Raw genomic sequence first — 10,901 nt, 5'->3', positions numbered from 1 at the left:
TTTGCATCAAATGGAGAGTACTTTGAAAGTGACTGAAGTTTAAAGATGTAAGATCAAAGACATAATTTTTTATAAATAAATTCTGTTTTGGGGAGGTTCCCCACTCATATAAATGGCAAGTAAAGGTATAAAATAATTCTGAACCCACTTATGATTAGGAAAATGCAAACTAAAATGTTAGTGAAGTGCCATTTTTTATATCAGATTGGCACAGGCTAAAAATTAGATATTGAATAGTATTAGAGGATAGAGAAAAACAGGCACTCATGCATGAAGATACATCTTTAAAGGTGCTAATTGCTGCCTTTTTTTAAATAGCAGAACAAAGCAAAGCAAAAACAGATGTAACTTAACGTGCCTTGCAGAAAAATCTTCGTTGAGTAGAAATGCTAGGACTTTTTACCATAGTCTGGTTCTGTCATTGGTTGGAGTCACTCTTGGCTCAAAAACTGAGACAAATCATAAAAGAAGAAACTTGTCAGCTGGTCACATTCCTTGCGGCTGGTAGGAGTTCTTTCTTGAAGAAGAATCTGAGTGGTTCAGAAGAGTAAGCTTATATGATACCATTTGTATATAAAGGCCATTAATATATGCATACACACAAAATATTTAGATAAAAGCACAAGAAAATGGGAAACAGTAATGTCTCAAGAAGTCACATAAGAAAATTGGTAAAAGTAATGCCTCAAGAAGTAGAACTGGAGGTAAACATTACATTACTTTTTTTACATGATACTGTGCTATAAAAATATTTAGCAAGTGCATGTATTACTTTTATAAATACTATCAAATGTAGTTGATGAGTTTATAAATAGTTTCCAAACATTATTGAGACTCTCCTTAGTCAGAGGTCAGATATAGCATATTCAAAACTACTTAGCTTTTCACCAATTCAAAGACCTTCTGATTCTCCTGCCTAAGGTACTTTGCTCTGTATTAATCATATTCTACTCAATTAACATGCTTTATGTTATTCAAAACAATTATTACTATCTGGGATTCTTATTTGTTTGCATGTTCATTTCTTACCTTCCCCCAATATATAGTCAACTGCAAGAGGGCAGAACTTAGTAGCTGGCTTGCTTACTGCTGTATCCCCAGCTACCAGTAGAGGGCCTGGTACATGGTAAGTGCTCAATAAATATTTGTTAGATAATTGAGTAAATTGCTAACAATATTAAAAAGAACTAGGGCTACATACTGATCAATTTCACTTGGAATACAAATTTGGTTTCTCCAAGTTGGACACGAGTTTATTCTCTATTCTTCCTTCAGTACAACACACAATTAATATATGCTTTGGAGAAGAGCTATGAGCTGTGAGGAATGCCAAAATAAATAATGCTTATCTTGTCCTCATGCACTTACATTTGGATGGAACAGAAACATAGGTCATTACCAGTTACTCCATTGCTGACTGAGGGGTACTTGAACTAGAAGAGGTCAAGCAGAGGTGAGAGTAAGAGTAGGTATTCTTGCCTTATTCGCTGGTGGGGAGTTTCTGTTCCTCCATCCTACAAGACAGAAGACCTGGAAACCACCATCACATTGCAGCTCTTGGGATTTACTCTCATGCAGAGAGGATGCTTATATGCTATCCCCTCTCTGCCAGGGTTTCTCTCCCATATGGTTTCTATGGTTCCCCTAAATCTGTGATGCATGGGAGGACCTCTGCCATATTTGCCAGCTGGCTCGTGGGCCCTGTTTTCTCACCTCATTTCTGCCAACCCTGTTTCAGAGAGCTGGGCCGGGTTCCCACTTTATCCAGTCATATCTCAGAGAGCATCTTCTGAATACAATCATCCTACGGATGGGAAAAAAATATATAATCAGAATATATCATCTTTCCAATAATCATTGGATCCTCTGCCTGGAAATTTCCACTATTAGCGACTCATTTCTTTTGAGTTACTCATTACCCCCTTTGGAATTCAAATGCTTCTGGGAATTAAAAAAAAAGGCAAATTAAAATATTAAAACAATAAAGGTGGAGAAAGCAAAAATATTTAAAACCTCAAGTGAATCGGGAATTTGACATTTTGATTATAAGAAAATGAAAGGGATTTCAAATGTGTGTTTGTGTGTGTAAATATATGTCCATTTCTCTTGTTTTGGGGCAGTGATGATACTGATCCCTTAAAAAGTAAAGTGGCCGGGCTGGGTGGCTCAGCCTGTAATCCCGCGCCTTTGGGAGGCTGAGGTGAGTGAATTGCCTGAGCCCGCAGATTCAAGACCCGCCTGGGCAACTTGGCGGGACCTCATCTCCGCAATAAATCAAAAATTAGCCGGGTGTGGTAGCACGCGCCTGTAGTTCCAGCTACTCAGAAGGCTGAGGTGGAAGGATCGCCGGAGCCCAGCAGGTCGAGGCTGCGGTGGCCGGGAGCGGCCACTGCACTACAGTCTGGGCGACAGAGTGAGACTCCAACTCAAAAAAAAAAAAAAAAAAGTAAAGTGGTTGGCTAAGGTGATAAGCAAGAGTCCTGAATCCCTGCCTCTTTGGAATTTAAAGGATAGATCCTGTTGAGTGCTAATTGGAGATTCTTAGGCAGGCAGTCAACAGGCTGTGATGCTGAGCACCTAGATTGGTACTCACAAAATATCATGTTTCTGAAGTCCCTTTTCAGTTGTACAGGAGTTAAGGGCTTGGGTTACTGTTGAGCAACATAGATTTGTCTCTTGTTATGCTACATGAATTGGGCAAGTAACAACATCTTTAAGTTGCAGTTTATTCACTTATAAGAGACAGATGGTAAAAGTACCTGCTTCATGGAGTTGTTGTAAAGATTAAATGAGCTAAAGTGGGTACCGCACATAGCAAAGTCCTTGGCTCATAGGAGATACTTGGTAAACACTGGCTATTAAAAGTGAGGAGGTTGTTAAAGGCAAGGTTTACCTACTTCATGGTGCTGTGAAGGGCTCTCCTGATGCTGAGATTTTGCTGCAGACAGCTATCCTCTCATTCTCACTTTCTCTGCTTCTCAATTTTCACAGCTTCAAAGTTAAGTAAATGATTTATTTTGCCTACCTTCCTACCAAGAATATATCACATGTTTCGTAAAATAGTTAATTTTAGATAGCAATGTGTCCTTGGGCATCTTCAAATCATAATATCTTTGGAGCATATAAAAGGGTTACAGAATATGGGAGAAGCAATGGAATGTTAGTATTTTGTGATTTTTAAAGTTACCCCACTTGCTTGCTTCCCCCTGAGACGGTGTGAGTTTCCACTGGCTAAATTGTAGCAAGGATTGGAACCTGAATGTTTGGAAGACCATTGTTTTCTTTGGAAACTCTGAGATTTGGGGTGTATGGAAGGGATGATATAGCTCTTATATGCCAAATAGCTGTTTGAGTCGTCTCAAAGATCTCAGATGGGTACAGAATTTATCTACCTAACATAACTGCCAGAGGACATGGGCTCAGAACTTAACCCCAGAAAATCAACTTCTCCATTAAAAAAAAAATCCATGCTCTCATAGGAAAAGCAGACTCAGATACTCGGGTTAACAGAATGTATCGTGATAATAAGCCACAAGAGTGGCTTACCCAGTCACTTATTCAATAGGTTCCTCTGAATTTCCATGGAATCATCTGGGAATTTTAGAATGGAGATTCTCTATCTCTGTCCCATAGAAATTTGGGTTTAGTAGGTTGGGAATGGAGCCTTGCAGTAAAAAATTTTAATGAGTACCTTGATCGGATACAAACTCAGGGTGTCATTTAAAACACACTTAGAAATATTAAGTGAGATGCTGTCACATAAATCCTTATGCCAGTCATAAAGTTAATGCAATCCACTTCTTTTTCATACTCTTAACTCCTTTTTTTTTTTTTTGCATGAATTACTCATTTTACCTAGGGTTTAGATATAATTTCCTTGCCTAAGAAGTTAAATAAAACCGAACTAGAGGATTTAGGAAGCAGCTTCTATTATCAAAATACCATATTGAGCAAAAAAAGGAAGATGCAAACAGTATGCTACCATTTTTGTAAGAAAGAAGAGGAAATAAGATTACACATACACACAATCATGCAAAAGGAAACATAGTATGAATAACACAGAAACTAAAGAAATTGGTTTATTATTGAGAATAGGTAGATATGAAGTGGAAGTAAGAATGAAAGGAATGTACTTTCCTAAGTTTACCTTTCAATATAGTTTTGAATTTTTAAACCATATTAATATTTTACATAGGAATAATATTAATTCAGTAAGTGTAAATTTCTAGAATGGAGTACAAATAGAAACATATGAATCAAACTTCGTAACAAATTGATAAAATGAACACAAAGAAGCAAAATCAGAACTAATTTCAGTAAATTTTGAATACCATACTATAACTACATTTCACCTTCAATGAGATATTTTCTAAAGACAAAAATAAACTATTGTGGGTAGTGAAATGGTTTGAAACTGTCTTGCATAAATTGTAGAAGTGAGCAAATATGTTAGTGTTTTGGGAGAATGGAGTTGTTATTGTAAGAGCATGAAGAAACAAGCATGGAAAGAGAGAAGGAAAATAATTCTGTTGTATTGGATTAGAATTGGAAGTAACTATGAATTTATGATATTATCAAACTATGTGTTTACTTGCTGGATACAATGAAAAAGTTTAGAAGCAATTATTCCTCAATAGCAATGAATGTACTTACCATCTTGATTATGGTTTCTAACCAAAGGAACCAGGGCCACCTCGAAAACTGTTTAATTTTAAGTGTGAAGCAATGAAATACAAGGAGAGATTGAGCATTGAGTTATGCCAAAAAAAATAAAGTGCTCAAACACTGATAGGAAAATGTAAAAAACAGAACAAAACAACAATAGAAGCCAGCTTGAAGGGACTTGCAGTGGCCAAATTTGGGACAATTGGAATATCAAAATAAATAGTGGCAGGGATGAATCCAATAATTCATAGTAATAGATTTGCTTTTTATTTTTATTTTTTTATTTTTTGAGTTGGAGTCTCACTCTGTCGGCCAGACTGGAGTGCAGTGGCTGTTCCCGGCCACCGCAGCCTCGACTTGCTGGGCTCCGGCGATCCTTCCACCTCAGCCTTCCAAGTAGCTGGAACTACAGGCACGTGCTACCACGCCCGGTTAATTTTTTGATTTATTGTAGAGATGAGGACTCACCAAGTTGCCCAGGCGGGTCTCGAACCTGCAGGCTCAGGCAATCCACTCACCTCAACCTCCCAAGGCACAGGATTACAGGCTGAGCTACTGAGCCTGGCTTAGATTTGCTTTTTAAAACTCTGTAAGCCCATAATAATATCGGAAACAATGGGGGTGAATGGAGAGAAGAAAGTTCATCTCTACAGAAGAAAAGCAAATCATAAATGCTGAAGAATGCAGTGTTGATTTTCTTAGGCAATCACAATTATAATAATTCAAGCTAAAATCTTCAAAGCATGCTAAAACTATTGTGTAAACTTCAGCACTATTTATTAATTACAGAGGAAACATGGTACATTTTCAGTAGAGAAATCTGACAGCATCATCTTAACTAAATGATCAAACATACAATCACCAAGTTTGACAAACTGTCCCCTGATGTGATGCACTAAAAAGCACATAACATCCTGCCAAAAATGTTTCACCTTATTCTAGTCATGAGGAAGCAATTAGATAAATCTAAATTGAGAAACAATCTGTAAAACAAATTATCTTGATTCTTCAAAAATATCATTGTCTTAAAAGTAAAAAAAAATAGAGAGTAGGCACCGTTCTAGATGAAAGAATACTAAAGAGACATGACAACAAAATACGCTGCATAATTCTTGATGGATCTTGGATTTAGAAAACATTATAATAGATGTTATTAAGACAATTTGGGAAATTTGAGCATAGAATGTATATTATATAATAGTACATATCAAGGTTAACATTTTCTAAAAATGACTAATTTTATTATTGATATGTAGGAAAATAACCTTGTTCTCAGGAGAAATTTACTATAGTATTTAGAGGTAAAGCATTTTTATATGTCACTTAATCGTTCATCAAAATGAGAGAAGAAAATGGGAAGGAAAGGAAATGTGATAAAATATTAATAGTTGGTGTATCTAGCTAAATAGTGTCAGGTGCTCGTGTTATTATAGTGCAACTTTTCTATATATTTGAAATCTTTCAAAATATAAAGGTCAGTGAAGAAGGGAGAAGGCAAAAAAAAAAACAAAAAACCAAAAAGCCCCAAACGCAGTATTGATTGCACCAGAATTGGTTGCCAGAATGGTGTGATAGACACCTGCACTTATCACTTACTGGGCTGGGCATGAGCCTACTAATAATCACATTAATTAATTAATTAACCTCTGCGGTTCTGCTTTGTCCCATCCCCCCACCCCTTGCCAGGATGTGTTTAGGTATAACAGTGAAAGAGAAGAGAAGTGTGGACAATGTTCTCTGTAGTACCATCTCAGAGGAATATTCTCACATCAAGCACCTCTCCAGAGGGCTAATGGCCAACAAAGCCTTATTACCATCCTAGGATAAGTTCAATTTTTTTTTTAATGATAGTAATTTGTTACACCAGTTTGCTACTTGCCTGCTGCTTCCTTGTTAATCCAATAATCTATATGAGAAAAGCAATTTGACCTACCTCCTTCCCATCTGCCACCCATCATCCAATCTATATCTTAACTATCAGTGATTTATTAATGGCGTCCACACTAAGTACATCTCTGCTCCATCCGTGCCCTTCTTCTTGGCCTCCTGCTTGGATACACTCATTGGATATATTTAAAGGCAAACTCGGCATGGAGATTAAAGCAACAGTGGAATAGTAAACTGAGCTACAAAACAAGTAACGTTTGTGCACATCCACATACTAAGCAGATCTGATTCAAAACCAGCCATAAGAATGTAAGAAACGAGGATATTTTCATCATGGTTTTTACTCAGTGCCCAACCTTGATTTAAGGAGCTGATTGAAGTTAGTCATTGGTTCCTTTGCCCCAACTGAATGTTGCACTCCTCACCCCAGCCTTCTGGATGCCCATTCACATGAATTGAAGGCCTACATGAGCCCTGGATCCTGATTTCTTTCCTGCATTGACCAAAGGGATAGGTAGCTATGAGCTGGATGAGCTGAAGCAGCTCTGAAGAAGGGACTTTGTTCTCGAAGGTGTAAGCCTGGTCTCTACACATCAGGACATTACCTGTAATTGCTGGTAATTTTTCTTAAGTCACTTTAGTCTACTCGGAAAAACAGAGCCTCTAGAATAACACTCCCAGTGAAGGTATGTAAAGGAATTGGGTGGAGAGAAAATGATGACACACAGCAGTGTCTGTTATGGGCTGATCATACTTCACTTAGATTCTGTGCCATTCTTTGCCTATAAAATCTTGACATGTGGTCTAACCTACAACTATGGTAAGAGAAGAAACATGGACACAGTATGGAAATTTCAGAAGCCCATTGTTACCACTATCTATTTGCAGGTTTCATATAGTGGGAGTCCATAATGCATAATGGTTAGCTCACTGGCTGATAAGTTTGAACTCTGCCCTATAGCATACATATGAGTCTACTTAAGTCTCAGTTACTTCTGTAAAGTGGGACTACAATTGTTACTTCATAGGGTTGTGATCAACAGTAATAATGATTAAACCATTATTTTCTAATATAATATAATATAATATAATATAACCTGTTATTCTCCATTTCTTATCAAATGCTATCTGATTTTTAATTTTGTATTTACTCTCCTTTAAAAAAACAAAAATAAAACTTTTTTTTATTTGTGTCCTGGAAGCCTGGTTGTATTTGCCTTTCTTTCTTTGGTTCTATTTGCTTGGCGATGGTTTTTACCTGGGTTGTTGACTGTTTTCAAGTTTCCATCACCCGATACTCCTGATATCTCCAATTCAGGCAGTGACTCTGATCTCTCTGCTGGGGAATGACATGTAGCTGAAGGTGGGAGTAAGCTGCCAATAAACTGAAGGGCACTTTCCTGAGCAATGGGCTTTCAGGAAAATAAAGTTAACAAAAGACAAACATCTTGACACTATAGTCAACATTTTTTTCCTTCTAAAATCAAGGGTGGCATCTTAATTTGTCATCCTTTTAAGCTCGCTTGGAAATATTTCTTTTAAGACCCAGTCCTGAACCTGATATACTTCATTCCATTTCAGAAGTGACTACAACCCTTGATTTTGCACAGCACTTGTTGATACAAATATTTTATCCTCACAACTAAATGCCAATTGCCTAAAAGTAGAAACTGGCTGATTATATTTCTATTCGCCCCACAGAACTCAGGGTGATGCATTGTACTCAGTAAGTACTCAGTAAATGCTTGAGGATTAAGTGACTATGGTTTTGACTTTTGAGCAGAATATTAGATTCTGCTATGTTTTCTTGAGTCATTTCCTCTCAAAACTCTCTATAATGAAACCTTTTCCTCTGTCCGAGAGTTACATTTCTTTCTAAAGAATCATTCCCATCCATCTTTTCTTAATTAGCCGCCTTTTGCAGTACTTTTTTTTCCTTCTCTGTGACAGTTTCCCACTATTGTCTGTTTGCAGCTGCTACATGGTTGAGAAACTGAGTAGACATGCTAATGAGTGGCTGGTGTGTGGGAGGAGCACCTCTAAATTCTCCTGAACTGGCCAGGCAGCCTGTTCCTACTTCTTATTCTATAATAAGCTTTAGTTGGCAGCCAGGGGTTGGGTTATTTGCAGTTTCTTTCTGTGGAGGAAGTTTTTGCTTGGACTAGCTATCTGTGTTTCTATTTAGGAACAAATAAACATGCTGCTGCTCCCAAACTCCCCATGTCTACACCGCACTTCAAATTGCCTCCTCTACCAATACTCACAAATATGTCCCAACGACTGGAAACCAGCTGTGGTTTGTGTTTATTTCAGTTAATAGGTTAAGTTAGCAAATTATCCTGTGTATGTGTGTGTGTGTTTGTTTTGTTCACATCCAGTCTCTTCCTACATTGATCTTAACTGTATTCTCTAAAATATTAAGAGACATTGTGTTGGTGAATGAATTTTGGTCCTTGTAATTGTCTTTAGAATTCTCCTGGCTGAAATTGAATACTTCCACCAGGGAATTCTGAGCACTTCACCAATGTTTATTTTTTCTTCCCAGGGATTTTGAAAAAAATGATATTAATAACCTATTTTCCAAGAGAGGTTACAGAGGTATATGAATTTCCTAGTGTCTGGGATGACGGTCTGTAGTACTAATCTGAGATTCTCATTCTGAATCATGTACTTCAGCCAGTAGGTTGGAATCAAGCTAGTTAATCTCCCTTTGGTATGTTTTGCAGCTGTTAGAATTTCATGACCTTTACACAAAGACACAGAGAATTTCACTGATCAGAGAGCAAGCTGGAGGGAACAGGTTGGAGGCCTGGAGAGATGGCAAGCTTAGAACAATACATAGAGAGATTGCCAACCATCTTGTTTAATATGGGCATGGTCTCAATGATAAAGATTCTTAGTTTTCCAATCTGCCCTAAGACTATTCTTCTAATTCCATGGAACTTTTAAGGTGGATTTCCTCTCTCTCTCTCTTTCTCTCTCTCTCTCTCTTTAGCATAAAAGAGTAGCTTGAAGTGGCCATACCTAAAGTGGCCCACATTATCCTTGAGATAGCAGACTAAGTTCTTTCTATTTTAGGGGCTTTTGGGAACATAACCACTTTGTCCATTAAAGACAAGTAGGTCATCTGGAAGAAGCTGGAACTGTAAGGTTTCTTTGACATATCCTCTACGCTGCTGCTCACTAAGCATAGAAGGGAATTGTGGAAAAAACACAGACACTTCATCTACCTGAGAAGGTAGGGACAGGCAATGTTAGATTATACATTCTTGTACAGGGGGCTTGTCTTATTTATCTTTGTATCCTGCCTCTTTGCTAGCTTGTTCGTCTCATTTCTATCACTCCAGAAGAGACACCAGTAAATCTTTGTTTAGGGTAATATTTAGTGTTTTCCCAAAGTAATTCTATCCTCCTATCCTTCTTCATGTATATAAATTCAATTTGAAATTAGCACCCATTTCATTTGTAATATGCAATATATACTGATAACAAAAGATGAATATAAGTCATGTTTGACTCCTGCAATTACAAGAGGTTCTTGAAGTGGTTACCGTAGTATCCAGACACTTCTGATTTTGGTGAACTAAAAGTAATATATAGATAACATCTCTTAAAATGTGTATAAATTTTTTGGCACCCCTCCCCCCACCATAGTAATGGGACTCCCACCATAATAATGAGATTCCATTTGAAATTATCACCCATTTCATTTATGTGCCAGGAGCTGTAGACTTCCTCAGAGTCTCAAAATAATACCACCACCATTCATTCCCTGAATTCTATCCCATGGCTTGGTTGTACCACTTATGCTACTCTAAATAAGTTTTCAGGTTAAATTGCTGGTGGGCGGTTATCACTTTACTCATCATTTGTCTCAGCTGAGGGAGTTCTTTATTGAAAGAGTCAACATAAAAAGGTAACTCTCACAGCTGGAGAAGTTGAAAATATGCAATGAGATAATCAGACGAATTGGCCAGGTAATCAGTAGGTAACCCAATAATTTTGACATAGAAAACAAATAAGAGATTGAGTGGAGTAAGCTGATTTTTTCAATGAGATAGAAAACATCTCTTTATGATGGGGAGACTGTTCTGGCTAGATATACTGGGGTATTTTAATTTCTTTGTATTACATATTGATTTTACTCACAGACTGAAACTGGGTACAGATGGTTAGCTGAATAAAAATTGGAGTACTTCTATGATGCAGACTAACTTGCAGAAAATATGAAGGGAGAAAATTCGAGAATATATATCAGACCAGTCTATAGTAGATGTTTGTGTTTCACCAATGAGAATGTGAATACTGACTGCTATTACCAACAACGAAATGAAGGTAAAATTATCAAC

The sequence above is a fragment of the Carlito syrichta genome, unplaced genomic scaffold, assembly GCF_000164805.1.
Source record: "Carlito syrichta isolate Samal-C Ts95f unplaced genomic scaffold, Tarsius_syrichta-2.0.1 Scaffold267700, whole genome shotgun sequence".
NCBI lineage: Eukaryota > Metazoa > Chordata > Mammalia > Primates > Tarsiidae > Carlito > Carlito syrichta.
Note: the sequence above shows the minus strand (reverse complement) of the source record.